Here is a 26,008-nt window from a genome sequence, read left to right on the forward strand (position 1 = left end):
GTCAGAGAGTGTCAGAGAGTGATAGAGAGTGTCTGAGAGTGGAAGAGAGTGCATGAGGGTGTCAGAGAGTGATAGAGAATGTCTGAGAGTGTCTGAGAGTGGCAGAGAGTGAAAGAGAGTGATAGAGGTTCAGAGAGTGTCAGAGTGTGATAGAGAGTGTCAGAGTGTGTGAGAGTGATAGAGATTGTCAGAGAGTGATAGAGAGTGTCAGAGAGTGACAGAGAGTATCTGAGAGCGTCTGAGCGTTTCAGTGAGTGTCAGAGAGTGATAGAGTGTGTCTGAGAGTGTCAGAGTGTGTCAGAGAGTGATAGGGAGTGATAGAGAGTGTCTGAAAGTGTCAGAGAGTGTCAGAGAGTGGCAGAGAGTGATAGAGAGTCTCAGAGAGTGATAGATAGTGTCAGAGAGTGATAGAGAGTGTCTGAGAGTGTCAGAGAGTGATAGAAATTGTTAGAGAGCGTCAGAGAGTGATAGAGACTCTCTGAGAGTGTCAGAGAGGGTCAGAGAGTGGTAGAGATTGCTAGAGAGTGACAGAGAGTGATAGAGAGTGTCTGAGAGAGTCAGGGAGTGATAGAGACTGTCTGAGAGTGTCAGAGAGTGATAGAGACTGTCTGAGAGTGTCAGAGAGTGTCAGAGAGTGATAGAGAGTGTCTGAGAGTGTCTGAGAGCGTCTGAGAGTGTCAGCGACTGTCAGAGTGTGTCAGAGAGTGATAGAGAGACCCTGAGAGTGTCAGAGAGTGTCAGAGATTGATAGAGAGAGTCTGAGAGTATCAGAGATGATAGAGAGTGTCAGAGAGTGATAGAGAGTGTCAGAGAGTTTCAGAGAGTGAAATAGAGTGATAGAGAGTGTCTGATAGAGTCAGAGAGTGTCAGAGAGTATCAGAGAGTGTCAGAGAGTGTCAGAGAGTGATAGAGAGAGTCAGAGAGTTATAGAGAGTGTCTGAGAGTGTCTGAAAGTGACAGAGAGTGTCTGAGAGTGTCAGTGAGTGTCAGAGAGTGATAGAGAGTGTCTGAGAGTGTCAGAGATTGCCAGAGTGTGTCAGTGAGTGATAGAGTGTTATAGAGAGTGTCAGAGAGTGATAGAGAGTGTCAGAGAGAGTCAGAGAGTGTCAGAGAGTGTCAGTAGAGTGATAGAGAGATTCAGAGAGCGATAGAGAGTGTCTGAGAGTGTCAGAGAGTGTCAGAAAGTGATAGAGAGATTGAGAGAGTGTCTGAGATTGTCAGAGAGCTTCAGAGAGTGATAGAGAGTGTCAGAGAGTGATAGAGAGTTTCTGAGAGTTTCTGCTGTGTCAGAGAGTGATAGAGAGTGATAGAGAGTGTCTGAGAGTGTCAGAGAGTGAAAGAGAGTGAAAGAGAGTGTCTGAGAGTGTCAGAGACAGTCAGTGTGTCAGAGAGTGTCAGAGAGTGATAGAGCGTGATAGAGTGTGATAGAGAGTGTCAGATAGTGATAGTGAGTGTCTGAGAGTGTCAGAGAATGATAGAGAGTGATACAGAGTGTCAGAGAGAGATAAAGAGTGTCTGAGAGTGTCTGAGAGTGTCAGAGAGTGTCAGAGAGTGTCAGAGAGTGATAGAGAGTGATAGAGAGTGTCTGAGAGTGACAGAGAGTGTCTGAGAGTGTCATTGAGTGTCAGAGAGTGATAGAGAGTGTCTGAGAGTGTGTGAGATTGTCAGAGACTGTCAGAGTGTGTCAGAGAGTGATAGAGAGCGATAGAGAGTGTCTGGGAGTGTCAGAGAGTGATAGAGAGTGTCAAATTGTGTCAGAGAGTGATAGAGAGTGATAGTGAGTGTCAGAGAGTGTCAAATTGTGTCAGAGAGTGTCAGAGAGCGATAGAGTGTGTCAGAGTGTGTAAGAGAGCGTCAGAGAGTTTCAGAGAGTGTCAGAGAGTGATAGAGAGTGAAAGAGAGTGTCAGAGAGTGTCAGAGTGTGTCAGAGAGTGTCAGAGAGTGATAGAGAGTGTCAGAGAGAGTGTGAATGTGTCTGAGAGTTTCAGAGAGTGTCAGAGAGTGATAGGGAGTGATAGAGAGTGTCTGAGAGTGTCAGAGATTGTCTGAGAGTGTCAGAGAGTGATAGGGAGTGATAGAGAGTGTCTGAGAGTGTCAGAGAATGTCAGAGAGTGGCAGAGAGTGATACAGAGTGTCTGGGAGTGTCAGAGAGTGTCAGAGTGTGTCAGAGAGTGATAGAGATTGTCTGAGAGTGTCAGAGAGTGATAGAGAGTGTCAAATTGTGTCAGAGAGTGATAGAGAGTGATAGAGAGTGTCAGAGAGTGTCAAATTGTGTCAGAGTGTCAGAGAGCGATAGAGTGTGTCAGAGTGTGTAAGAGAGCGTCAGAGAGTTTCAGAGAGTGTCAGAGAGTGATAGAGAGTGTCAGAGAGTGTCAGAGTGTGTCAGAGAGTGTCAGAGAGCGACAGGGAGTGATAGAGAGTGTCTGAGAGCGTCAGAGATTGTCTGAGAGTGACGGAGAGTGATAGGGATTGATAGAGAGTGTCTGAGAGTGTCTGAGAGTGTCAGAGAATGTCAGAGAGTGGCAGAGAGTGATAGAGAGTGTCAAAGAGTGATAGAGAGTGCCAGAGAGTGATCGAGAGTGATAGAGAGTGTCAGAGAGTGATCGAGAGTGTCTGAGAGTGTCAGAGAGTGATAGAGAGTGTCAGAGAGTGATAGAGAGTGTCTGAGTGTGTCTGAGAGTGTCTGAGAGTGTTAGCGATTGTCAGAGTGTGTCAGAGAGTGATAGAGAGTGACAGAGAGCGTCTGAGAGTGTCAGAGAGTGTCAGAGTGTGTCAGAGAGTGATAGAGAGTGTCTGAGAATGTCAGAGAGTGTCAGAGATTGATAGAGAGAGTCTGAGAGTATCAGAGATGATAGAGAGTGATACAGAGTGTCAGAGAAAGATAAAGAGTGTTTGAGAGTGTCAGAGAGTGATAGAGAGTGATAGAGAGTGACAGAGAGTGTCTGAGAGTGACAGAGAGTGTCTGAGAGTGTCATTGAGTGTCAGATAGTGATAGAGAGTGTCTGAGAGCATCTGAGATTGTCAGAGACTGTCAGAGTGTGTAAGAGAGTGATAGAGAGTGATAGAGAGTGTCTGGGAGTGTCAGAGAGTTTCAGAGTGTGTCAGAGTGTGTCAGAGAGTGATAGAGAGATATAGAGCGTGTCAGATAGTGATAGAGAGTGTCTGAGAGTGTCAGAGATTGATAGAGAGTGATACAGAGTGTCAGAGAGAGATAAAGAGTGTCTGAGAGTGTCAGAGAGTGTCAGAGAGTGTTAGAGAGTGATAGAGAGTGTCTGAGAGTGACAGAGATTGTCTGAGAGTGTCATTGAGTGTCAGAGAGTGATAGAGAGTGTCTGAGAGTGTCTGAGATTGTCAGAGACTGTCAGAGTGTGTCAGAGAGTGATAGAGAGTGATAGAGAGTGTCTAGGAGTGTCAGAGAGTGTCAGAGTGTGTCAGAGAGTGATAGACAATGTCAGAGAGTGTCATAGAGTGATAGAGATTGTCTGAGAGTGTCAGAGAGTGATAGAGAGTGTCAAATTGTGTCAGAGAGTGATAGCGAGTGATAGAGAGTTTCAGAGAGTTTCAGAGTGAGTCAGATAGTGTCAGAGATTGATAGAAAGTATCAGAGAGTGATAGAGAGTGTCTGAGAGTGTCAGTCAGTGTCAGAGAGTGATAGAGAATGTCTGAGAGTGTCAGAGTGTGTCAGAGAGTGATAGGGAGTGATAGAGAGTGTCTGAGAGTGTCAGAGATTGTCTGAGAGTTTCAGAGAGTGTCAGAGAGTGATAGAGTGTGTCAGAGAGTGTCAGAGTGTGTCAGAGAGTGTCAGAGAGTGATAGAGAGTGTCAGAGAGAGTGTGAGTGTGTCAAGGAGTTTCAGAGAGTGTCAGAGAGTGATAGGGAGTGATAGAGAGTGTCTGAGAGTGCCAGAGATTGTCTGAGAGTGTCAGAGAGTGATAGGGAGTGATAGAGAGTGTCTGAGAGTGTCAGAGAATGACAGAGAGTGGCAGAGAGTGATAGAGAGTGTCAGAGAGTGATAGAGAGTGCCAGAGAGTGATCGAGAGTGATAGAGAGTGTCAGAGAGTGATAGAGAGTGTCTGAGAGTGTCAGAGAGTGATAGAGAGTGTCAGAGAGTGATAGAGACTGTCTGAGAGTGTCAGAGAGTGTCAGAGTGTGATAGAGAGTGTCTGAGAGTGTCTGAGAGAGTCTGAGAGAGTCTGAGAGTGTCAGCGAATGTCAGAGTGTGTCAGAGAGTGATAGAGAGTGACAGAGAGCGTCTGAGAGTGTCAGAGAGTGTCAGAGTGTGTCAGAGAGTGATAGAGAGTGTCTGAGAGTGTCCGAGAGTGTCCGAGAGTGTCAGAGATTGATAGAGAGAGTCTGAGAGTATCAGAGATGATGGAGAGTGATACAGAGTGTCAGAGAGAGATAAAGAGTGTCTGAGAGTGACAGAGAGTGTCTGAGAGTGTCATTGAGTGTCAGAGAGTGATAGAGAGTGTCCGAGAGTGTCTGAGATTGTCAGAGACTGTCAGAGAGTGATAGAGAGTGATAGAGAGTGTCTGGGAGTGCCAGAGAGTTTCACAGTGTGTCAGAGTGTGTCAGAGAGTGATAGAGAGTGATAGAGAGTGATAGAGAGTGTCAGATAGTGATAGAGAGTGTATGAGAGTGTCAGAGAGTGATAGAGAGTGACACAGAGTGTCAGAGAGAGATAAAGAGTGTCTGAGAGTGTCAGAGAGTGTCAGAGAGTGATAGAGAGTGATAGAGAGTGTCTGAGAGTGACAGAGAGTGTCTGAGAGTGTCATTGAGTGTCAGAGAGTGATAGAGAGTGTCTGAGATTGTCAGAGACTGTCAGAGTGTGTCAGAGAGTGATAGAGAGTGATAGAGAGTGTCTGGGAGTGTCAGAGAGTGTCAGAGTGTGTCAGAGAGTGATAGACAATGTCAGAGAGTGTCATAGAGTGATAGAGATTGTCTGAGAGTGTCAGAGAGTGATAGAGAGTGTCAAATTGTGTCAGAGAGTGATAGCGAGTGATAGAGAGTGTCAGAGAGAGAGTGTGAGTGTGTCAGAGATTTTCAGAGAGTGTCAGAGAGTGATAGGGAGTGATAGAGAGTGTCTGAGAGTGTCAGAGATTGTCTGAGAGTGTCAGAGAGTGATAGGGAGTGATAGAGATTGTCTGAGAGTGTCAGATAATGTCAGAGAGTGGCAGAGAGTGATAGAGAGTGTCAGAGAGTGATAGAGAGCGCCAGAGAGTGATCGAGATTGATAGAGAGTGTCAGAGAGTGATAGAGAGTGTCTGAGAGTGTCAGAGAGTGATAGAGAGTGTCAGAGAGTGATAGAGACAGTCTGAGAGTGTCAGAGAGTGTCAGAGAGTGATAGAGAGTGTCTGAGTGTGTCTGAGAGTGTCTGAGAGTGTTAGCGATTGTCAGAGTGTGTCAGAGAGTGATAGAGAGTGACAGAGAGCGTCAGAGAGTGTCAGAGAGTGTCAGAGTGTGTCAGAGAGTGGTAGAGAGTGTCTGAGAGTGTCAGAGAGTGTCAGAGATTGATAGAGAGAGTCTGAGAGTATCAGAGATGATAGAGAGTGATACAGAGTGTCAGAGAGAGATAAAGAGTGTCTGAGAGTGTCAGAGAGTGTCAGAGAGTGATAGAGAGTGATAGAGAGTGTCTGAGAGTGACAGAGAGTGTCTGAGAGTGTCATTGAGTGTCAGAGAGTGATAGAGAGTGTCTGAGAGTGTTTGAGATTGTCAGAGACTGTCAGAGTGTGTCAGAGAGTGATAGAGAGTGATAGAGAGTGTCTGAGAGTGTCTGAGATTGTCAGAGACTGTCAGAGTGTGTCAGAGAGTAATAGAGAGTGATAGAGTGTGTCTGGGAGTGTCAGAGAGTTTCAGAGAGTGTCAGACTGTGTCAGAGTGTGTCAGAGAGTGATAGAGAGTGATAGAGAGTGTCAGATAGTGATAGAGAGTGTCTGAGAGTGTCGGAGAGTGATAGAGAGTGATAGAGAGTGTCAGAGAGTGTCTGAGATTGTCAGAGAGTGTCAGAGTCTGTCAGAGAGTGATAGAGAGTGATAGAGAGTGCCTGGGAGTGTCAGAGAGTTTCAGAGTGTGTCAGAGTGTGTCAGAGAGTGATAGAGAGTGATAGAGAGTGATAGAGAGTTTCAGATAGTGATAGAGAGTGTCTGAGAGTGTCAGAGAGTGATAGAGAGTGATACAGAGTGTCAGAGAGAGATAAAGAGTGTCTGAGAGTGTCAGAGAGTGTCAGAGAGTGATAGAGAGTGATAGAGAGTGTCTGAGAGTGACAGAGATTGTCTGAGAGTGTCATTGAGTGTCAGAGAGTGATAGAGAGTGTCTGAGAGTGTCTGAGATTGTCAGAGACTGTCAGAGTGTGTCAGAGAGTGATAGAGAGTGATAGAGAGTGTCTAGGAGTGTCAGAGAGTGTCAGAGTGTGTCAGAGAGTGATAGACAATGTCAGAGAGTGTCATAGAGTGATAGAGATTGTCTGAGAGTGTCAGAGAGTGATAGAGAGTGTCAAATTGTGTCAGAGAGTGATAGCGAGTGATAGAGAGTTTCAGAGAGTTTCAGAGTGAGTCAGAGAGTGTCAGAGATTGATAGAAAGTTTCAGAGAGTGATAGAGAGTGTCTGAGAGTGTCAGTCAGTGTCAGAGAGTGATAGAGAATGTCAGAGAGTGTCAGAGTGTGTCAGAGAGTGTCAGAGAGTGATAGAGAGTGTCAGAGAGAGTGTGAGTGTGTCAGAGAGTTTCAGAGTGTGTCAGAGAGTGATAGGGAGTGATAGAGAGTGTCTGAGAGTGTCAGAGATTGTCTGAGAGTTTCAGAGAGTGTCAGAGAGTGATAGAGTGTGTCAGAGAGTGTCAGAGTGTGTCAGAGAGTGATAGAGAGTGTCAGAGAGAGTGTGAGTGTGTCAGAGAGTTTCAGAGAGTGTCAGAGAGTGATAGGGAGTGATAGAGAGTGTCTGAGAGTGTCAGAGATTGTCTGAGAGTGTCAGAGACTGATAGGGAGTGATAGAGAGTGTCTGAGAGTGTCAGAGAATGTCAGAGAGTGGCAGAGAGTGATAGAGAGTGTCAGAGAGTGATAGAGAGGGCCAGAGAGTGATCGAGAGTGATAGAGAGTGTCAGAGAGTGATAGAGAGTGTCTGAGAGTGTCAGAGAGTGATAGAGAGTGTCAGAGAGTGATAGAGACTGTCTGAGAGTGTCAGAGAGTGTCAGAGTGTGATAGAGAGTGTCTGAGAGTGTGTGAGAGAGTCTGAGATTGTCAGCGAATGTCAGAGTGTGTCAGAGAGTGATAGAGAGTGACAGAGAGCGTCTGAGAGTGTCAGAGAGTGTCAGAGTGTGTCAGAGAGTGATAGAGAGTGTCTGAGAGTGTCAGAGAGTGTCAGAGATTGATAGAGAGAGTCTGAGCGTCTCAGAGATGATAGAGAGTGATACAGAGTGTCAGAGAGAAATAAAGAGTGTCTGAGAGTGACAGAGAGTGTCTGAAAGTGTCATTGAATGTCAGAGAGTGATAGAGAGTGTCCGAGAGTGTCTGAGATTGTCAGAGACTGTCAGAGAGTGATAGAGAGTGATAGAGAGTGTCTGTGAGTGCCAGAGAGTTTCACAGTGTGTCAGAGTGTGTCAGAGAGTGATAGAGAGTGATAGAGAGTGTCAGATAGTGATAGAGAGTGTCTGAGAGTGTCAGAGAGTGATAGAGAGTGACACAGAGTGTCAGAGAGAGATAAAGAGTGTCTGAGAGTGTCAGAGAGTGATAGAGAGTGACAGAGAGTGTCTGAGAGTGTCATTGAGTGTCAGAGAGTGATAGAGAGTGTCTGAGATTGTCAGAGACTGTCAGAGTGTGTCAGAGAGTGATAGAGAGTGTCTGGGAGTGTCAGAGAGTGTCAGAGTGTGTCAGAGAGTGATAGACAATGTCAGAGAGTGTCATAGAGTGATAGAGATTGTCTGAGAGTGTCAGAGAGTGATAGAGAGTGTCAAATTGTGTCAGAGAGTGATAGCGAGTGATAGAGAGTGTCATAGAGAGTGTGAGTGTGTCAGAGATTTTCAGAGAGTGTCAGAGAGTGATAGGGAGTGATAGAGAGTGTCTGAGAGTGTCAGAGATTGTCTGAGAGTGTCAGAGAGTGATAGGGAGTGACAGAGATTGTCTGAGAGTGTCAGATAATGTCAGAGAGTGGCAGAGAGTGATAGAGAGTGTCAGAGAGTGATAGCGAGCGCCAGAGAGTGATCGTGATTGATAGAGAGTGTCAGAGAGTGATAGAGAGTGTCTGAGAGTGTCAGAGAGTGATAGAGAGTGTCAGAGAGTGATAGAGACAGTCTGAGAGTGTCAGAGAGTGTCAGAGAGTGATAGAGAGTGTCTGAGTGTGTCTGAGAGTGTCAGAGAGTGTCAGAGATTGATAGAGAGAGTCTGAGCGTATCAGAGATGATAGAGAGTGATACAGAGTGTCAGAGAGAAATAAAGAGTGTCTGAGAGTGACAGAGAGTGTCTGAGAGTGTCATTGAATGTCAGAGAGTGATAGAGAGTGTCCGAGAGTGTCTGAGATTGTCAGAGACTGTCAGAGAGTGATAGAGAGTGATAGAGAGTGTCTGTGAGTGCCAGAGAGTTTCACAGTGTGTCAGAGTGTGTCAGAGAGTGATAGAGAGTGATAGAGAGTGTCAGATAGTGATAGAGAGTGTCTGAGAGTGTCAGAGAGTGATAGAGAGTGACACAGAGTGTCAGAGAGAGATAAAGAGTGTCTGAGAGTGTCAGAGAGTGATAGAGAGTGATAGAGAGTGTCATTGAGTGTCAGAGAGTGATAGAGAGTGTCTGAGATTGTCAGAGACTGTCAGAGTGTGTCAGAGAGTGATAGAGAGTGTCTGGGAGTGTCAGAGAGTGTCAGAGTGTGTCAGAGAGTGATAGACAATGTCAGAGAGTGTCATAGAGTGATAGAGATTGTCTGAGAGTGTCAGAGAGTGATAGAGAGTGTCAAATTGTGTCAGAGAGTGATAGCGAGTGATAGAGAGTGTCAGAGAGAGTGTGAGTGTGTCAGAGATTTTCAGAGAGTATCAGAGAGTGATAGGGAGTGATAGAGAGTGTCTGAGAGTGTCAGAGATTGTCTGAGAGTGTCAGAGAGTGATAGGGAGTGACAGAGATTGTCTGAGAGTGTCAGATAATGTCAGAGAGTGGCAGAGAGTGATAGAGAGTGTCAGAGAGTGATAGCGAGCGCCAGAGAGTGATCGTGATTGATAGAGAGTGTCAGAGAGTGATAGAGAGTGTCTGAGAGTGTCAGAGAGTGATAGAGAGTGTCAGAGAGTGATAGAGACAGTCTGAGAGTGTCAGAGAGTGTCAGAGAGTGATAGAGAGTGTCTGAGTGTGTCTGAGAGTGCCTGAGAGTGTTAGCGATTGTCAGAGTGTGTCAGAGAGTGATAGAGAGTGACAGAGAGCGTCAGAGAGTGTCAGAGAGTGTCAGAGTGTGTCAGAGAGTGGTAGAGAGTGTCTGAGAGTGTCAGAGAGTGTCAGAGATTGATAGAGAGAGTCTGAGAGTATCAGAGATGATAGAGAGTGATACAGAGGGTCAGAGAGAGATAAAGAGTGTCTGAGAGTGTCAGAGAGTGTCAGAGAGTGATAGAGAGTGATAGAGAGTGTCTGAGAGTGACAGAGAGTGTCTGAGAGTGTCATTGAGTGTCAGAGAGTGATAGAGAGTGTCTGAGAGTGTTTGAGATTGTCAGAGACTGTCAGAGTGTGTCAGAGAGTGATATAGAGTGATAGAGAGTGTCTGAGAGTGTCTGAGATTGTCAGAGACTGTCAGAGTGTGTCAGAGAGTGATAGAGAGTGATAGAGTGTGTCTGGGAGTGTCAGAGAGTTTCAGAGAGTGTCAGACTGTGTCAGAGTGTGTCAGAGAGTGATAGAGAGTGATAGAGAGTGTCAGATAGTGATAGAGAGTGTCTGAGAGTGTCGGAGATTGTCAGAGACTGTCAGAGTCTGTCAGAGAGTGATAGAGAGTGATAGAGAGTGCCTGGGAGTGTCAGAGAGTTTCAGAGTGTGTCAGAGTGTGTCAGAGAGTGATAGAGAGTGATAGAGAGTGATAGAGAGTGTCAGATAGTGATAGAGAGTGTCTGAGAGTGTCAGAGAGTGATAGAGAGTGATACAGAGTGTCAGAGAGAGATAAAGAGTGTCTGAGAGTGTCAGAGAGTGTCAGAGAGTGATAGAGAGTGTCTGAGAGTGACAGAGATTGTCTGAGAGTGTCATTGAGTGTTAGAGAGTGATAGAGAGTGTCTGAGAGTGTCTGAGATTGTCAGAGACTGTCAGAGTGTGTCAGAGAGTGATAGAGAGTGATAGAGAGTGTCTAGGAGTGTCAGAGAGTGTCAGAGTGTGTCAGAGAGTGATAGACAATGTCAGAGAGTGTCATAGAGTGATAGAGATTGTCTGAGAGTGTCAGAGAGTGATAGAGAGTGTCAAATTGTGTCAGAGAGTGATAGCGAGTGATAGAGAGTTTCAGAGAGTTTCAGAGTGAGTCAGAGAGTGTCAGAGATTGATAGAAAGTTTCAGAGAGTGATAGAGAGTGTCTGAGAGTGTCAGTCAGTGTCAGAGAGTGATAGAGAATGTCAGAGAGTGTCAGAGTGTGTCAGAGAGTGTCAGAGAGTGATAGAGAGTGTCAGAGAGAGTGCGAGTGTGTCAGAGAGTTTCAGAGTGTGTCAGAGAGTGATAGGGAGTGATAGAGAGTGTCTGAGATTGTCAGAGATTGTCTGAGAGTTTCAGAGAGTGTCAGAGAGTGATAGAGTGTGTCATAGAGTGTCAGAGTGTGTCAGAGAGTGTCAGAGAGTGATAGAGAGTGATAGAGAGTGTCAGAGAGAGTGTGAGTGTGTCAGAGAGTTTCAGAGAGTGTCAGAGAGTGATAGGGAGTGATAGAGAGTGTCTGAGAGTGTCAGAGATTGTCTGAGAGTGTCAGAGAGTGATAGAGAGTGCCAGAGAGTGATCGAGAGTGTCAGAGAATGTCAGAGAGTGGCAGAGAGTGGCAGAGAGTGATAGAGAGTGTCAGAGAGTGATAGAGAGTGCCAGAGAGTGATCGAGAGTGATAGAGAGTGTCAGAGAGTGATAGAGAGTGTCTGAGAGTGTCAGAGAGTGATAGAGAGTGTCAGAGAGTGATAGAGACTGTCTGAGAGTGTCAGAGAGTGTCAGAGTGTGATAGAGAGTGTCTGAGAGTGTGTGAGAGAGTCTGAGAGTGTCAGCGAATGTCAGAGTGTGTCAGAGAGTGATAGAGAGTGATAGAGAGTGACAGAGAGCGTCTGAGAGTGTCAGAGAGTGTCAGAGTGTGTCAGAGAGTGATAGAGAGTGTCTGAGAGTGTCAGAGAGTGTCAGAGAGTGTCAGAGATTGATAGATAGAGTCTGAGAGTATCAGAGATGATAGAGAGTGATACAGAGTGTCAGAGAGAAATAAAGAGTGTCTGAGAGTGACAGAGAGTGTCTGAGAGTGTCATTGAATGTCAGAGAGTGATAGAGAGTGTCCGAGAGTGTCTGAGATTGTCAGAGACTGTCAGAGAGTGATAGAGAGTGATAGAGAGTGTCTGGGAGTGCCAGAGAGTTTCACAGTGTGTCAGAGTGTGTCAGAGAGTGATAGAGAGTGATAGAGAGTGTCAGATAGTGATAGAGAGTGTCTGAGAGTGTCAGAGAGTGATAGAGAGTGACACAGAGTGTCAGAGAGAGATAAAGAGTGTCTGAGAGTGTCAGAGAGTGATAGAGAGTGATAGAGAGTGTCTGAGAGTGACAGAGAGTGTCTGAGAGTGTCATTGAGTGTCAGAGAGTGATAGAGAGTGTCTGAGATTGTCAGAGACTGTCAGAGTGTGTCAGAGAGTGATAGAGAGTGATAGAGAGTGTCTGGGAGTGTCAGAGAGTGTCAGAGTGTGTCAGAGAGTGATAGACAATGTCAGAGACTGTCATAGAGTGATAGAGATTGTCTGAGAGTGTCAGAGAGTGATAGAGAGTGTCAAATTGTGTCAGAGAGTGATAGCGAGTGATAGAGAGTGTCAGAGAGAGTGTGAGTGTGTCAGAGATTTTCAGAGAGTGTCAGAGAGTGATAGGGAGTGATAGAGAGTGTCTGAGAGTGTCAGAGATTGTCTGAGAGTGTCAGAGAGTGATAGGGAGTGATAGAGATTGTCTGAGAGTGTCAGATAATGTCAGAGAGTGGCAGAGAGTGATAGAGAGTGTCAGAGAGTGATAGAGAGTGTCTGAGAGTGTCAGAGAGTGATAGAGAGTGTCAGAGAGTGATAGAGACAGTCTGAGAGTGTCAGAGAGTGTCAGAGAGTGATAGAGAGTGTCTGAGTGTGTCTGAGAGTGTCTGAGAGTGTTAGCGATTGTCAGAGTGTGTCAGAGAGTGATAGAGAGTGACAGAGAGCGTCAGAGAGTGTCAGAGAGTGTCAGAGTGTGTCAGAGAGTGGTAGAGAGTGTCAGAGTGTGTCAGAGAGTGTCAGAGATTGATAGAGAGAGTCTGAGAGTATCAGAGATGATAGAGAGTGATACAGAGTGTCAGAGAGAGATAAAGAGTGTCTGAGAGTGTCAGAGAGTGTCAGAGAGTGATAGAGAGTGTCTGAGAGTGACAGAGAGTGTCTGAGAGTGTCATTGAGTGTCAGAGAGTGATAGAGAGTGTCTGAGAGTGTTTGAGATTGTCAGAGACTGTCAGAGTGTGTCAGAGAGTGATAGAGAGTGATAGAGAGTGTCTGAGAGTGTCTGAGATTGTCAGAGACTGTCAGAGTGTGTCAGAGAGTGATGGAGAGTGATAGAGTGTGTCTGGGAGTGTCAGAGAGTTTCAGAGAGTGTCAGACTGTGTCAGAGTGTGTCAGAGAGTGATAGAGAGTGATAGAGAGTGTCAGATAGTGATAGAGAGTGTCTGAGAGTGTCGGAGAGTGATAGAGAGTGATAGAGAGTGTCTGAGAGTGTCTGAGATTGTCAGAGACTGTCAGAGTCTGTCAGAGAGTGATAGAGAGTGATAGAGAGTGCCTGGGAGTGTCAGAGTGTTTCAGAGTGTGTCAGAGTGTGTCAGAGAGTGATAGAGAGTGATAGAGAGTGATAGAGAGTGTCAGATAGTGATAGAGAGTGTCTGAGAGTGTCAGAGAGTGATAGAGAGTGATACAGAGTGTCAGAGAGAGATAAAGAGTGTCTGAGAGTGGCAGAGAGTGTCAGAGAGTGATAGAGAGTGATAGAGAGTGTCTGAGAGTGACAGAGATTGTCTGAGAGTGTCATTGAGTGTCAGAGAGTGATAGAGAGTGTCTGAGAGTGTCTGAGATTGTCAGAGACTGTCAGAGTGTGTCAGAGAGTGATAGAGAGTGATAGAGAGTGTCTAGGAGTGTCAGAGAGTGTCAGAGTGTGTCAGAGAGTGATAGACAATGTCAGAGAGTGTCATAGAGTGATAGAGATTGTCTGAGAGTGTCAGAGAGTGATAGAGAGTGTCAAATTGTGTCAGAGAGTGATAGCGAGTGATAGAGAGTTTCAGAGAGTTTCAGAGTGAGTCAGAGAGTGTCAGAGATTGATAGAAAGTTTCAGAGAGTGATAGAGAGTGTCTGAGAGTGTCAGTCAGTGTCAGAGAGTGATAGAGAATGTCAGAGAGTGTCAGAGTGTGTCAGAGAGTGTCAGAGAGTGATAGAGAGTGTCAGAGAGAGTGTGAGTGTGTCAGAGAGTTTCAGAGAGTGTCAGAGAGTGATAGGGAGTGATAGAGATTGTCTGAGAGTGTCAGAGAGTGATAGGGAGTGATAGAGAGTGTCTGAGAGTGTCAGAGAGTGTCAGAGAGTGCCAGAGAGTGATCGAGAGTGATAGAGAGTGTCAGAGAGTGATAGAGAGTGTCTGAGAGTGTCAGAGAGTGATAGAGAGTGTCAGAGAGTGATAGAGACTGTCTGAGAGTGTCAGAGAGTGTCAGAGTGTGATAGAGACTGTCTGAGAGTGTGTGAGAGAGTCTGAGAGTGTCAGCGAGTGTCAGAGAGTGATAGAGAGTGACAGAGAGCGTCTGAGAGTGTCAGAGAGTGTCAGAGTGTGTCAGAGAGTGATAGAGATTGTCTGAGAGTGTCAGAGAGTGTCAGAGATTGATAGAGAGAGTCTGAGAGTATCAGGGATGATAGAGAGTGATACAGAGTGTCAGAGAGAGATAAAGAGTGTCTGAGAGTGACAGAGAGTGTCTGAGAGTGTCATTGAATGTCAGAGAGTGATAGAGAGTGTCCGAGAGTGTCTGAGATTGTCAGAGACTGTCAGAGAGTGATAGAGAGTGATAGAGAGTGTCAGTCAGTGTCAGAGAGTGATAGAGAATGTCAGAGAGTGTCAGAGTGTGTCAGAGAGTGTCAGAGAGTGATAGAGAGTGTCAGAGAGAGTGTGAGTGTGTCAGAGAGTTTCAGAGTGTGTCAGAGAGTGATAGGGAGTGATAGAGTGTGTCTGAGAGTGTCAGAGATTGTCTGAGAGTTTCAGAGAGTGTCAGAGAGTGATAGAGTGTGTCAGAGAGTGTCAGAGTGTGTCAGAGAGTGTCAGAGAGTGATAGAGAGTGTCAGAGAGAGTGTGAGTGTGTCAGAGAGTTTCAGAGAGTGTCAGAGAGTGATAGGGAGTGATAGAGAGTGTCTGAGAGTGTCAGAGATTGTCTGAGAGTGTCAGAGAGTGATAGGGAGTGATAGAGAGTGTCTGAGAGTGTCAGAGAATGTCAGAGAGTGGCAGAGAGTGATAGAGAGTGTCAGAGAGTGATAGAGAGGGCCAGAGAGTGATCGAGAGTGATAGAGAGTGTCAGAGAGTGATAGAGAGTGTCTGAGAGTGTCAGAGAGTGATAGAGAGTGTCAGAGAGTGATAGAGACTGTCTGAGAGTGTCAGAGAGTGTCAGAGTGTGATAGAGAGTGTCTGAGAGTGTGTGAGAGAGTCTGAGAGTGTCAGCGAATGTCAGAGTGTGTCAGAGAGTGATAGAGAGTGATAGAGAGTGACAGAGAGCGTCTGAGAGTGTCAGAGAGTGTCAGAGTGTGTCAGAGAGTGATAGAGAATGTCTGAGAGTGTCAGAGAGTGTCAGAGATTGATAGAGAGAGTCTGAGCGTATCAGAGATGATAGAGAGTGATACAGAGTGTCAGAGAGAAATAAAGAGTGTCTGAGAGTGACAGAGAGTGTCTGAGAGTGTCATTGAATGTCAGAGAGTGATAGAGAGTGTCCGAGAGTGTCTGAGATTGTCAGAGACTGTCAGAGAGTGATAGAGAGTGATAGAGAGTGTCTGGGAGTGCCAGAGAGTTTCACAGTGTGTCAGAGTGTGTCAGAGAGTGATAGAGAGTGATAGAGAGTGTCAGATAGTGATAGAGAGTGTCTGAGAGTGTCAGAGAGTGATAGAGAGTGACACAGAGTGTCAGAGAGAGATAAAGAGTGTCTGAGAGTGTCAGAGAGTGATAGAGAGTGATAGAGAGTGATAGAGAGTGTCTGAGAGTGACAGAGAGTGTCTGAGAGTGTCATTGAGTGTCAGAGAGTGATAGAGAGTGTCTGAGATTGTCAGAGACTGTCAGAGTGTGTCAGAGAGTGATAGAGAGTGATAGAGAGTGTCTGGGAGTGTCAGAGAGTGTCAGAGTGTGTCAGAGAGTGATAGACAATGTCAGAGAGTGTCATAGAGTGATAGAGATTGTCTGAGAGTGTCAGAGAGTGATAGAGAGTGTCAAATTGTGTCAGAGAGTGACAGCGAGTGATAGAGAGTGTCAGAGAGAGTGTGAGTGTGTCAGAGATTTTCAGAGAGTGTCAGAGAGTGATAGGGAGTGATAGAGAGTGTCTGAGAGTGTCAGAGATTGTCTGAGAGTGTCAGAGAGTGATAGGGAGTGATAGAGATTGTCTGAGAGTGTCAGATAATGTCAGAGAGAGGCAGAGAGTGATAGAGAGTGTCATAGAGTGATAGAGAGCGCCAGAGAGTGATCGAGATTGATAGAGAGTGTCAGAGAGTGATAGAGAGTGTCTGAGAGTGTCAGAGAGTGATAGAGAGTGTCAGAGAGTGATAGAGACAGTCTGAGAGTGTCAGAGAGTGTCAGAGAGTGATAGAGAGTGTCTGAGTGTGTCTGAGAGTGTCTGAGAGTGTTAGCGATTGTCAGAGTGTGTCAGAGAGTGATAGAGAGAGACAGAGAGCGTCAGAGAGTGTCAGAGAGTGTCAGAGTGTGTCAGAGAGTGGTAGAGAGTGTCTGAGAGTGTCAGAGAGTGATAGAGAGTGTCAAATTGTGTCAGAGAGTGATAGCGAGTGATAGAGAGTGTCAGAGAGAGTGTGAGTGTGTCAGAGATTTTCAGAGAGTGTCAGAGAGTGATAGGGAGTGATAGAGAGTGTCTGAGAGTGTCAGAGATTGTCTGAGAGTGTCAGAGAGTGACAGAGATTGTCTGAGAGTGTCAGATAATGTCAGAGAGTGGCAGAGAGTGATAGAGAGTGTCAGAGAGTGATAGAGAGCGCCAGAGAGTGATCGAGATTGATAGAGAGTGTCAGAGAGTGATAGAGAGTGTCTGAGAGTGTCAGAGAGTGATAGAGAGTGTCAGAGAGTGATAGAGACAGTCTGAGAGTGTCAGAGAGTGTCAGAGAGTGATAGAGAGTGTCTGAGTGTGTCTGAGAGTGTCTGAGAGTGTTAGCGATTGTCAGAGTGTGTCAGAGAGTGATAGAGAGTGACAGAGAGCGTCAGAGAGTGTCAGAGAGTGTCAGAGTGTGTCAGAGAGTGGTAGAGAGTGTCTGAGAGTGTCAGAGAGTGTCAGAGATTGATAGAGAGAGTCTGAGAGTATCAGAGATGATAGAGAGTGATACAGAGTGTCAGAGAGAGATAAAGAGTGTCTGAGAGTGTCAGAGAGTGTCAGAGAGTGATAGAGAGTGATAGAGATTGTCTGAGAGTGTCATTGAGTGTCAGAGAGTGATAGAGAGTGTCTGAGAGTGTTTGAGATTGTCAGAGACTGTCAGAGTGTGTCAGAGAGTGATAGAGAGTGATAGAGAGTGTCTGAGAGTGTCTGAGATTGTCAGAGACTGTCAGAGTGTGTCAGAGAGTGATAGAGAGTGATAGAGTGTGTCTGGGAGTGTCAGAGAGTTTCAGAGAGTGTCAGACTGTGTCAGAGTGTGTCAGAGAGTGATAGAGAGTGATAGAGAGTGTCAGATAGTGATAGAGAGTGTCTGAGAGTGTCGGAGAGTGATAGAAATTGATAGAGAGTGTCTGAGAGTGTCTGAGATTGTCAGAGACTGTCAGAGTCTGTCAGAGAGTGATAGAGAGTGATAGAGAGTGCCTGGGAGTGTCAGAGAGTTTCAGAGTGTGTCAGAGTGTGTCAGAGAGTGATAGAGAGTGATAGAGAGTGATAGAGAGTGTCAGATAGTGATAGAGAGTGTCTGAGAGTGTCAGAGAGTGATAGAGAGTGAAACAGAGTGTCAGAGAGAGATAAAGAGTGTCTGAGAGTGTCAGAGAGTGTCAGAGAGTGATAGAGAGTGATAGAGAGTGTCTGAGAGTGACAGAGATTGTCTGAGAGTGTCATTGAGTGTCAGAGAGTGATAGAGAGTGTCTGAGAGTGTCTGAGATTGTCAGAGACTGTCAGAGTGTGTCAGAGAGTGATAGAGAGTGATAGAGAGTGTCTAGGAGTGTCAGAGAGTGTCAGAGTGTGTCAGAGAGTGATAGACAATGTCAGAGAGTGTCATAGAGTGATAGAGATTGTCTGAGAGTGTCAGAGAGTGATAGAGAGTGTCAAATTGTGTCAGAGAGTGATAGCGAGTGATAGAGAGTTTCAGAGAGTTTCAGAGTGAGTCAGAGAGTGTCAGAGATTGATAGAAAGTTTCAGAGAGTGATAGAGAGTGTCTGAGAGTGTCAGTCAGTGTCAGAGAGTGATAGAGAATGTCAGAGAGTGTCAGAGTGTGTCAGAGAGTGTCAGAGAGTGATAGAGAGTGTCAGAGAGAGTGCGAGTGTGTCAGAGAGTTTCAGAGTGTGTCAGAGAGTGATAGGGAGTGATAGAGAGTGTCTGAGAGTGTCAGAGATTGTCTGAGAGTTTCAGAGAGTGTCAGAGAGTGATAGAGTGTGTCAGAGAGTGTCAGAGTGTGTCAGAGAGTGTCAGAGAGTGATAGAGAGTGTCAGAGAGAGTGTGAGTGTGTCAGAGAGTTTCAGAGAGTGTCAGAGAGTGATAGGGAGTGATAGAGAGTGTCTGAGAGTGTCAGAGAATGTCAGAGAGTGGCAGAGAGTGATAGAGAGTGTCAGAGAGTGATAGAGAGTGCCAGAGAGTGATCGAGAGTGATAGAGAGTGTCAGAGAGTGATAGAGAGTGTCTGAGAGTGTCAGAGAGTGATAGAGAGTGTCAGAGAGTGATAGAGACTGTCTGAGAGTGTCAGAGAGTGTCAGAGTGTGATAGAGAGTGTCTGAGAGTGTGTGAGAGAGTCTGAGAGTGTCAGCGAATGTCAGAGTGTGTCAGAGAGTGATAGAGAGTGATAGAGAGTGACAGAGAGCGTCTGAGAGTGTCAGAGAGTGTCAGAGTGTGTCAGAGAGTGATAGAGAGTGTCTGAGAGTGTCAGAGAGTGTCAGAGATTGATAGAGAGAGTCTGAGAGTATCAGAGATGATAGAGAGTGATACAGAGTGTCAGAGAGAAATAAAGAGTGTCTGAGAGTGACAGAGAGTGTCTGAGAGTGTCATTGAATGTCAGAGAGTGATAGAGAGTGTCCGAGAGTGTCTGAGATTGTCAGAGACTGTCAGAGAGTGATAGAGAGTGATAGAGAGTGTCTGGGAGTGCCAGAGAGTTTCACAGTGTGTCAGAGTGTGTCAGAGAGTGATAGAGAGTGATAGAGAGTGTCAGATAGTGATAGAGAGTGTCTGAGAGTGTCAGAGAGTGATAGAGAGTGACACAGAGTGTCAGAGAGAGATAAAGAGTGTCTGAGAGTGTCAGAGAGTGATAGAGAGTGATAGAGAGTGATAGAGAGTGTCTGAGAGTGACAGAGAGTGTCTGAGAGTGTCATTGAGTGTCAGAGAGTGATAGAGAGTGTCTGAGATTGTCAGAGACTGTCAGAGTGTGTCAGAGAGTGATAGAGAGTGATAGAGAGTGTCTGGGAGTGTCAGAGAGTGTCAGAGTGTGTCAGAGAGTGATAGACAATGTCAGAGAGTGTCATAGAGTGATAGAGATTGTCTGAGAGTGTCAGAGAGTGATAGAGAGTGTCAAATTGTGTCAGAGAGTGATAGCGAGTGATAGAGAGTGTCAGAGAGAGTGTGAGTGTGTCAGAGATTTTCAGAGAGTGTCAGAGAGTGATAGGGAGTGATAGAGAGTGTCTGAGAGTGTCAGAGATTGTCTGAGAGTGTCAGAGAGTGATAGGGAGTGATAGAGATTGTCTGAGAGTGTCAGATAATGTCAGAGAGAGGCAGAGAGTGATAGAGAGTGTCATAGAGTGATAGAGAGCGCCAGAGAGTGATCGAGATTGATAGAGAGTGTCAGAGAGTGATAGAGAGTGTCTGAGAGTGTCAGAGAGTGATAGAGAGTGTCAGAGAGTGATAGAGACAGTCTGAGAGTGTCAGAGAGTGTCAGAGAGTGATAGAGAGTGTCTGAGTGTGTCTGAGAGTGTCTGAGAGTGTTAGCGATTGTCAGAGTGTGTCAGAGAGTGATAGAGAGAGACAGAGAGCGTCAGAGAGTGTCAGAGAGTGTCAGAGTGTGTCAGAGAGTGGTAGAGAGTGTCTGAGAGTGTCAGAGAGTGTCAGAGATTGATAGAGAGAGACTGAGAGTATCAGAGATGATAGAGAGTGATACAGAGTGTCAGAGAGAGATAAAGATTGTCTGAGAGTGTCAGAGAGTGTCAGAGAGTGATAGAGAGTGTCTGAGTGTGTCTGAGAGTGTCTGTGAGTGTTAGCGATTGTCAGAGTGTGTCAGAGAGTGATAGAGAGTGACAGAGAGCGTCAGAGAGTGTCAGAGAGTGTCAGAGTGTGTCAGAGAGTGGTAGAGAGTGACAGGGAGTGTCAGATAGAGTCAGATAGTGATAGTGAGTGTCAGAGAGTGTCAGAGTGTCAGAGAGAGATAGAGAGTGTCAGAGGGTGTCAGAGAGTGTCAGAGAGATATAGAGAGTGTCAGAGAGTGATAGTGAATGTCACAGAGTGTCAGAGAGTGTCAGAGAGTGTCAGAGAGTGATAGAGAGTGTCAGAGAGTGATAGGGAGTGATAGAGAGTGTCAGAGAGTGATAGAGAGTGTCAGAGAGTGACAGGGAGTGATAGAGAGTGTCAGAGAGTGTCAGAGAGTGTTAGAGAGTGTCATAGAGTGACAGAGAGTGTCAGAGAGTGGCAGAGAGTGATAGTGAGTGTCTGAGAGTGTCAGATAGTGTCAGAGAGTGATAGTGAGTGTCAGAGAGTGATAGTTAGTTTCTGAGAGTGTCAGAGAGTGTCAGAGAGCGAAAGAGAGTGACAGGGAGTGTCAGATAGAGTCAGATAGTGATAGTGAGTTTCAGAGAGTGTCAGAGTGTCAGAGAGAGATAGAGAGTGTCAGAGGGTGTCAGAGAGTGTCAGAGAGATATACAGAGTGTCAGAGAGTGATAGTGAATGTCACAGAGTGTCAGAGAGTGTCAGAGAGTGTAAGAGAGTGATAGAGAGTGTCAGAGAGTGATAGGGAGTGATAGAGAGTGTCAGAGAGTGATAGAGAGTGTCAGAGAGTGACAGGGAGTGATAGAGAGTGTCAGAGAGTGTCAGAGAGTGATAGAGAGTGTCATAGAGTGACAGAGAGTGTCAGAGAGTGGCAGAGAGTGATAGTGAGTGTCTGAGAGTGTCAGATAGTGTCAGAGAGTGATAGTGAGTGTCAGAGAGTGATAGTTAGTTTCTGAGAGTGTCAGAGAGTGTCAGAGAGCGAAAGAGAGTGACAGAGAGTGTCAGATAGTGTCAGATAGTGATAGTGAGTGTCAGAGAGTGTCAAAGTGTCAGACAGAGATAGAGAGTGTCAGAGAGTGTCAGAGAGATATAGAGAGTGTCAGAGAGTGATAGTGAATGTCACAGAGTGTCAGAGAGTGTCAGAGAGTGATAGTGAGTTTCTGAGAGTGTCAGAGAGTGTCAGAGAGTGTCAGAGAGTGATAGAGAGTCATAGAGAGTGATAGAGAGTGTCAGAGGGTGTCAGAGAGTGTCAGAGAATGTCAGAGAGTGTCAGAGAGAGATAGAGAGTGTCAGAGAGAGATAGAGAGTGTCAGAGAGTGATCGAGAGTGTCAGAGAGTATCAAAGAGTGATAGAGACTGTTAGAGACTGTCAGAGAGTGTCAGAGAGTTTCAGAGTGTGTCAGAGAGTGTCAGAGAGTGTCAGAGAGTGTCAGAGAGTGATAGAGAGTGTCATAGAGTGAGAGAGGGTGTCGGAGAGTGGCAGAGAGTGATAGAGAGAGTCAGAGAGTGATAGTGATTGTCAGAGAGTGTCAGAGAGTGTCAGAGAGTGTCAGAGAATGATAGAGAGTGATAGAGAGTGTCAGAGAGTGATAGTGAGTTTCAGAGTGTGTCAGAGAGTGTCAGAGTGTGTCTGAGAGTTTCTGAGAGTGTCTGAGAGTGTCTGAGATTGTCAGAGAGTGTCAGAGAGTGTCAGAGAGTGTCAGAGAGTGATAGAGAGTGTCAGAGAGTTGCAGAGAGTGATAGAGAGAGTCAGAGAGTGATAGTGAGTGTCTGAGAGTGTCAGAGAGTGTCCGAAAGTGATGGAGAGTGTCAGAGAGTGACAGATAGTGATAGAGAGTGTCAGAGAGTGATAGAGAGTGTCATAGAGTGATAGTTAGTTTCTGAGAGTGTCAGAGAGTGTCAGAGAGCGAAAGAGAGTGTCTGAGAGTGTCAGATAGTTTCAGAGAGTGATAGTGAGTGTCAGAGAGTGATAGTTAGTTTCTGAGAGCGTCAGAGAGTGTCAGAGAGCGAAAGAGAGTGACAGAGAGTGTCAGATAGTTTCAGATAGTGATAGTGAGTGTCAGAGAGTGTCAGAGTGTCAGAGAGAGATAGCGAGTGTCAGAGGGTGTCAGAGAGTGTCAGAGAGATATAGAGAGTGTCAGAGAGTGATAGTGAATGTCACAGAGTGTCAGAGAGTGTCAGAGAGTGATAGAGAGTGTCAGAGAGTGTCAGAGAGTGATAGAGAGTGTCAGAGAGTGATAGAGAGTGATAGAGAGTGTCAGAGAGTGTCAGAGAGTGATAGAGAGAGTCAGAGAGTGATAGTGATGGTCAGAGAGTGACAGATAGTGATAGAGAGTGTCAGAGAGTGATAGAGAGTGTCATAGAGTGACAGAGAGTGTCAGAGAGTGGCAGAGAGTGATAGAGAGAGTCAGAGAGTGATAGTGAGTGTCTGAGAGTGTCAGATAGTGTCAGAGAGTGATAGTGAGTGTCAGAGAGTGATAGTTATTTTCTGAGAGTGTCAGACAGTGTCAGAGAGCGAAAGAGAGTGACAGAGAGTGTCAGATAGTGTCAGATAGTGATAGTGAGTGTCAGAGAGTATCAGAGTGTCAGAGAGAGATAGAGAGTGTCAGAGGGTGTCAGAGAGTGACAGAGAGATATAGAGAGTGTCAGAGAGTGAGAGAGACTGTCAGAGAGTGATAGTGAGTTTCTGAGAGTGTCAGAGAGTGTCAGAGAGTGTCAGAGAGTGATAGAGAGTCATAGAGAGTGATAGAGAGTGTCAGAGGGTGTCAGAGAGTGTCAGAGAATGTCAGAGAGTGTCAGAGAGAGATAGAGAGCGTCAGAGAGAGATAGAGAGTGTCAGAGAGTGATCGAGAGTGTCAGAGAGTATCAAAGAGTGATAGAGACTGTTAGAGACTGTCAGAGAGTGTCAGAGAGTTTCAGACAGTGTCAGAGAGTGATAGAGAGTGTCATAGAGTGAGAGAGAGTGTCGGAGAGTGGCAGAGAGTGATAGAGAGAGTCAGAGAGTGATAGTGATTGTCAGAGAGTGTCAGAGAGTGTCAGAGAGTGTCAGAGAGTGTCAGAGAATGATAGAGAGTGATAAAGAGTGTCAGAGAGTGATAGTGAGTTTCAGAGTGTGTCAGAGAGTGTCAGAGTGTGTCTGAGAGTTTCTGAGAGTGTCTGAGAATGTCTGAGATTGTCAGAGAGTGTCAGAGAGTGTCAGAGAGTGTCAGAGAGTGATAGAGAGTGTCAGAGAGTTGCAGAGAGTGATAGAGAGAGTCAGAGAGTGATAGTGAGTGTCTGAGAGTGTCAGAGAGTGTCCGAGAGTGATAGAGAGTGTCAGAGAGTGACAGATAGTGATAGAGAGTGTCAGAGAGTGATAGAGAGTGTCATAGAGTGATAGTTAGTTTCTGAGAGTGGCAGAGAGTGATAGAGAGAGTCAGAGAGTGATAGTGAGTGTCTGAGAGTGTCAGATAGTGTCAGAGAGTGATAGAGAGTATCAGAGAGTGTCAGAGAGTGTCAGGTAGTGACAGAGCGTTTCAGAGAGTGATAGAGAGTGTCAGAGAGTGTCAGAGAGTGATAGAGAGTGTCAGAGAGTGATAGAGAGTGATAGAGAGTGTCAGAGAGTGATAGAGAGAGTCAGAGAGTGATAGTGATGGTCAGAGAGTGACAGATAGTGATAGAGAGTGTCAGAGAGTGATAGAGAGTGTCATAGAGTGACAGAGAGTGTCAGAGAGTGTCAGAGAGTGATAGAGAGAGTCAGAGAGAGATAGAGAGTATCAGAGAGTGTCAGAGAGTGTCAGATAGTGACAGAGCGTTTCAGAGAGTGATAGAGTGTCAGAGAGTGTCAGAGAGAGATAGAGAGTGTCAGAGAGTGATAGTGAGTGTCAGAGAGTGTCAGAGAGTGATAGAGAGTGTCAGAGAGTGTCAGAGAGTTATAGTGTGTGATGGAAAGTGTCAGAGAGTGTCAGAGGGAGATAGAGAGTGTCAGAGACTGAGCGAGAGTATCAGAGAGTGTCAGAGAGAGTCAGAGAGTGATAGTGAGTGTCGTGGAGTGATAGAGAGTGTCAGAGAGTGGCAGAGAGTGATAGAGAGAGTCAGAGAGTGATAGTGAGTGTCTGAGAGTGTCAGAGAGTGTCCGAGAGTGATAGAGAGTGTCAGAGAGTGTCAGAGAGGGTCAGATAGTGATAGAGAGTGTCAGAGAGTGATAGAGAGAGTCAGAGAGTGATAGTGAGTGTCTGAGAGTGTCAGAGAGTGATAGAGAGTGTCAGAGAGTGTCAGATAGTGATAGAGCGTGTCAGAGAGTGATAGTGAGTGTCTGAGAGTGTCAGAGAGTGTCAGAGAGTGATAGAGATTGATAGAGAGTGTCAGAGAGTGTCAGAGAGAGATAGAGAGTGTCAGAGAGTGATAGTGAGCGTCAGAGAGTGTCAGAGAGTGATAGAGAGTGTCAGAGAGTGTCAGAGAGTGATAGAGAGTGATAGAGTGTGTCAGAGAGTGATAGAGAGTGATAGAGAGTGTCAGAGAGTGATAGAGAGTGACAGATAGTGATAGAGAGTGTCAGAGAGTGATAGAGAGTGTCATAGAGTGATAGTTAGTTTCTGAGAGTGTCAGAGAGTGTCAGAGAGCGAAAGAGAGTGTCTGAGAGTGTCAGATAGTTTCAGAGAGTGATAGTGAGTGTCAGAGCGTGATAGTTAGTTTCTGAGAGCGTCAGAGAGTGTCAGAGAGCGAAAGAGAGTGACAGAGAGTGTCAGATAGTTTCAGATAGTGATAGTGAGTGTCAGAGAGTGTCAGAGTGTCAGAGAGAGATAGCGAGTGTCAGAGGTTGTCAGAGAGTGTCAGAGAGATATAGAGAGTGTCAGAGAGTGATAGTGAATGTCACAAGGTGTCAGAGAGTGTCAGAGAGTGATAGAGAGTGTCAGAGAGTGTCAGAGAGTGATAGAGAGTGTCAGAGAGTGATAGAGAGTGATAGAGAGTGTCAGAGAGTGTCAGAGAGTGTCAGAGAGTGATAGAGAGAGTCAGAGAGTGATAGTGATGGTCAGAGAGTGACAGATAGTGATAGAGAGTGTCAGAGAGTGATAGAGAGTGTCATAGAGTGACAGAGAATGTCAGAGAGTGGCAGAGAGTGACAGAGAGAGTCAGAGAGTGATAGTGAGTGTCTGAGAGTGTCAGATAGTGTCAGAGAGTGATAGTGAGTGTCAGAGAGTGATAGTTATTTTCTGAGAGTGTCAGACAGTGTCAGAGAGCGAAAGAGAGTGACAGAGAGTGTCAGATAGTGTCAGATAGTGATAGTGAGTGTCAGAGAGTGTCAGAGTGTCAGAGAGAGATAGAGAGTGTCAGAGGGTGTCAGAGAGTGACAGAGAGATATAGAGAGTGTCAGAGAGTGATAGTGAATGTCACAGAGTGTCAGAGAGTGTCAGAGAGTGATTGAGAGTGTCAGAGAGTGTCAGAGAGTGATAGAGAGTGTCAGAGAGTGATAGAGAGTGATAGAGAGTGTCAGAGAGTGTCAGAGAGTGATAGAGAGTGTCAGAGAGTGAGAGAGACTGTCAGAGAGTGATAGTGAGTTTCTGAGAGTGTCAGAGAGTGTCAGAGAGTGTCAGAGAGTGATAGAGAGTCATAGAGAGTGATAGAGAGTGTCAGAGGGTGTCAGAGAGTGTCAGAGAATGTCAGAGAGTGTCAGAGAGAGATAGAGAGCGTCAGAGAGAGATAGAGAGTGTCAGAGAGTGATCGAGAGTGTCAGAGAGTATCAAAGAGTGATAGAGACTGTTAGAGACTGTCAGAGAGTGTCAGAGAGTTTCAGACAGTGTCAGAGAGTGATAGAGAGTGTCATAGAGTGAGAGAGAGTGTCGGAGAGTGGCAGAGAGTGATAGAGAGAGTCAGAGAGTGATGGTGATTGTCAGAGAGTGTCAGAGAGTGTCAGAGAGTGTCAGAGAGTGTCAGAGAATGATAGAGAGTGATAGAGAGTGTCAGAGAGTGATAGTGAGTTTCAGAGTGTGTCAGAGAGTGTCAGAGTGTGTCTGAGAGTTTCTGAGAGTGTCTGAGAATGTCTGAGATTGTCAGAGAGTGTCAGAGAGTGTCAGAGAGTGATAGAGAGTGTCAGAGAGTTGCAGAGAGTGATAGAGAGTGTCAGAGAGTGATAGTGAGTTTCAGAGTGTGTCAGAGAGTGTCAGAGTGTGTCTGAGAGTTTCTGAGAGTGTCTGAGAATGTCTGAGATTGTCAGAGAGTGTCAGAGAGTGTCAGAGAGTGATAGAGAGTGTCAGAGAGTTGCAGAGAGTGATA

This window comes from Heterodontus francisci, chromosome 8, assembly GCF_036365525.1.
Source record: "Heterodontus francisci isolate sHetFra1 chromosome 8, sHetFra1.hap1, whole genome shotgun sequence".
NCBI classification, from domain to species: domain Eukaryota; kingdom Metazoa; phylum Chordata; class Chondrichthyes; order Heterodontiformes; family Heterodontidae; genus Heterodontus; species Heterodontus francisci.